The sequence below is a fragment of the Lipotes vexillifer genome, unplaced genomic scaffold (genome assembly GCF_000442215.2).
Source record: "Lipotes vexillifer unplaced genomic scaffold, Lipotes_vexillifer_v1.1 scaffold439, whole genome shotgun sequence".
NCBI classification, from domain to species: Eukaryota; Metazoa; Chordata; class Mammalia; order Artiodactyla; family Lipotidae; genus Lipotes; species Lipotes vexillifer.
In genome coordinates this window covers 1,828,290-1,832,825 of record NW_006798732.1, presented here as the reverse complement: position 1 = coordinate 1,832,825, position 4,536 = coordinate 1,828,290, and positions in this window count along the sequence as shown.

The following is a 4,536-nucleotide window of genomic DNA, read 5'->3' as shown; positions in this document are numbered from 1 at the left end:
GCTTTCCATCAATCATTTTTATTCTACCTTTTAGAAGCAATGGTAAACAATGAAATAACACACAGATACACACACACACACACACACACACACACACACACACACACATACACAAAGTAGGTGTAAGAATTTCAAAGAGTAAATGCCCTGTCATTGTGGGCAGATAAAATAATCTGCTTAGAGATCCAAGAAAATCAAAGGACAGATGTTAGAGCTGATATGGGAGCTGAGTAGCATGGCCAAGTATGATATCAGCATTAAATATGGCCTACTAATGCTGCTATACACTACCACCAGCAGTTCAAAACTATAAAGTGTGTGTGTGTGTGTGTGTGTGTGTGTGTGTGTGTGTGTGTGTGTAAGGAGGAAAGGTAGAAGGGGAGAGAGACATGATGGATAGACAGACAGATAGAGACTTCCATCAATAATAGTGATCAAAACCATTGAAATCTTAGGAATGAATCTTATAAGAAATGCTTAAAATCTTAGATTTAAAAAAAAAAAAACTTACAATTTTACTGAACCACATTAAAGAACATCTGTGTAAATGATGTTTATCTTGTTTATGAATGAGAAATCTATTATTATAAAGATTTCATTCTTCATCAAATGAATCTATATATTCAATGCAATTCCAGTGAAAATTCCCAAAGTAACTTTTCTGTTAGAAAAGTTACCTATCTACGTGGCAAAAATAAAAGAAAATATAATAAAATAAAATGTTATCTATGTTCAAAGTAATTACAAAAATAGTTCCATATAGATTAAACATCTAAATGTAATGAAAATCAAGATGTAAAAGCATCAGAAGAAAATAGAGACAAGTATGTCTCTGATATTTAGAGCAGAGAAAGCATCCTTAAGTGAGATTTGTAAAGTGATAAAGGAAAAGCATGATAAAATTAAACAAATAAATGAAAGCCATAACAATTTAAAAACTCTTCTGTATGATGACATTATTAACAAAGTTAAAGAGACAATCAAGAGCATAGCCAAAAATATTTGCAAGAATAGACAAAAGATAAAATATTAGTTCAAAGAACTTCTACAAGAAAAGAACAAAGTAAATATAAAATGAGCCAAGAAAAGGACGTAGCCATTCAAGGATGATCCTGAAGTCTGAAAGCCAACATACAAATGGGAAGATGATTAGACTGATGGGATACCATTTTTCATATTATTTGGTAAAAGTTGCCAAGTGGCTCATATATAAAACTGGAGAAATTGTGGGAAATGATGAGAGTAAATTGGTACAGCCTCTTAGGGGAACAATTTGTCGTTATCAATTAATAAGTACATACCCAAGACCTAGCAATTCCGCTCCTCAGTATCTACTGTAAGAAATTCATAGATTTGCTCAAGGAAACATGATCAAGGATGTTCACTGCAGCATTGTCTATATTAATAAAAGAGCAGCAAAAATCAAAATGGCCACTAATTAGGAACTTTTAGAATAAACTAAAGTTATGAAAAGATCTCCAAGATATGTTGAGGAGTGTAAAACGTTAAGTTGAAGAACAATGTATGATAAAACATTTATGTGCTCTGTGCCTGCCCCCTGGGCTTGAAGTTGTGGCTTTGACTTGCCATCACTCGGGCCACACTGCTACTGGTCTGCACTCCGTCCCTTGGGGCCCAAGTCACAGTTTTGATCCATTATCTCCAGGCCAAGCTATTCTACACTGTGCTCCACTCTCTGGGACCTAATCTCAGCTTCGACCTGCTGCCAGTAGTGCTGAGCTGCTCTGTGCCCTGCCCCCTGAGTCCTGAAATGCAGCCCTAACAGGCCATCACCAGGGCTGATATAATCAAAGCACTAAAAGAAAAAAATTACCAAGCAGAATACTTTCCCCAGAAAAGTTGTCCTTCAGAAATGAAGGAAAGATAAAGACTTTCACAGAAAAACAAAAGCTGTGGGAATTTATCTCTACTAGATCTGCCTTACAAGAAATACTAAAGGGAGTTCTTCAAGTATAAATGAAAGTGTACTAATTAGTAACATGAAAACGTGTTAAAATATAAAATTCACTTGTAAAGGTAAATATATAGTAAAATTAAAAATACTCTTATATGCAGTGGTGGTGTATAAATCACTTTGAACTCTAGTATAAATATTAAAAGACAAAAGTCTTAAAAATAACTACAGCTACCATATTTTGTTAATGGACACACAGTATAAAAACATGTAAATTATGACATCAACAATATAAAATGGAGGGGCAAGTAAATATATAGAACTATTTTTATGAAATTGAAGTTAAGTTGTAAATGGACGGTTATAATTATATGTTATGAAAGCATCATGATAATCACAAAGCAAAAGCCTATAATAGATATACAAATAATTCAAAAAAAATAATAAAAGCATATCAGTATCAAAACAAACAAACAAACCATCAATTCACAAAGAAAGAGAGGAAGAAAGGAACTATAAAACAATCAGAAAATAATTAACTGTTGTTAGTAAGTTCTTATCTATCAATAATTACTCTAAATGCAAATAATTTAAATTATCCAATTAAAAGACATAGTGTGGCTGAATGGATTTAAAATAAATGAAGACCCTACTATATTGCTGCCTGCAAAACACTCACTTAAACTTTAAGGACACTCATAGGCTAAAAATGAAGGGATGGAAAAAGATATTCCATGCAAATTGAAACCAAAGAGAGCAGAGGTAGCTATACTTAATAAGGTCATTATATAATGATAAAAAGATCATTTCATCAAGAGAATATAACAATTGTAAATATATATACCCAGTGCTGGAACTCCTAAATATATTAAACAATTATTAATGTATGCAGAAATAGACAGCAAAGCCATAATATTACAGGACTTCAATACCCTACTTTCAACAATAGATAAATCATACAGACAGCCGTTCAATAAGGAAATAACAAATTTGAACTACACTGTGGACCAAATGAACCTAACAGACATATACAGGATATTCCATCCAACAGCAGCAGAATACATTCTTGTCAAGCATTCATGGAACATTCTTTAGGATAGATCACATTTTGGCCACAAAACAAGGCTTAACAAATTTAACAAGATTGAAATCTTATCAAGTATCAATTCTGACCACAATGATAAAAAGTAGAAACTGATAACAGGAGGAAAGCTGGAAAATTCAAAATAGGTGGAAATTAAACAACAGACTTCTGAACAACCAAAGAATCAAAGAAGAAATTTAAAAAGAAATCAATAGAACTTGAGAAAAACAAAATGTAAATACAATATACTTATGGGATATGCAAAAGCAATTCTAAGAGGGAAGTTTATAGTGATAAATGTTTACTTTAAGAAAAAGAAAGATCTCAGACAAACAACCTAAACTTACACAAGCAACTTGAAAAAGAAGAACAAAGTAAATTCAAAGTTAGCAGAAGCAAGAAAATCACAATGATTAGAGCAGAAATAAATAAAATAGAGACTAGAACAATATTAGAAAAGATCAATGAAAATAAGAGTTGGTTTCTTGAAAAGAAACAAAAATTGACAAATCTTTAGCTAGACTAAGAAAAAAAAGAGATCTGATTCAAATAAATAAAATTATAAATGAAAGAGAAGTCATTACAATGGATACAACAAATATGCAAACAACTCAACAGTTGAACAGAGAGTCCAGGCGGGGGCCGAGGCCACTGTTCTGTTTGTCTTACAGGAGGAATGAGGAGCACGAGGTTTGTTTCTGGAATCAATCAAACAGGCTGGCTGGGATTTTTCCCAGTGTTTGCTGATATTACAGCCAGTCCCAGGAGTGCCCGAATCAGCAACATTACTTCTCACCAGCAGTGTGATCACTGGTAAGGAAGAGTTGGCGTAAGAGCCATCTTGTAGGGTCTCTCCACAGTCTGGCAGCTTCACAGCACAGGAGCGCAGTCCAGGGACAAGCACACATTCAGGGGTAAATGAGGAAGGAGGGCTGCAGGGCTTCCACGTGGGCCTTGAGTCCTGGAGGAGGATCCATGGGGAAGCCTGGAGCCAGGTGGATTACAGAGTAGATTTACCAACTCAACTGCATGGGAGGCAGAAGTGGAACAGGATATGTGGTTTTGGTTACTGTTTGTTTTACTAAATTATTTATTTATTTCTAGTTATTTCATTTAAAAAAATTGAAGCAGAGTTGCTGTACAATGTTATGTAAGTTATAGGTATACAATACAGTGATTCACAATTTTTAAAGATTATACTCTATTTATAGTTATTGTAAAATATTGGCTATCTTCCCTGAGTTCTACAATATATCCTTGTAGCTTATTTTATACCTAATAGTTTGTACTTTTTTTTTTTCAGTTGCTGTACAATGTTATGTAAGTTATAGGTATACAATACAGTGATTCACAATTTTTAAAGATTATACTCTATTTATAGTTATTGTAAAATATTGGCTATCTTCCCTGAGTTCTACAATATATCCTTGTAGCTTATTTTATACCTAATAGTTTGTACTTTTTTTTTTTTCTTTTTGCAGTACGCGGGCCTCTCTCTGTTGTGGCCTCTCCCGTTGCAGAGCACAGGCTCCCGACG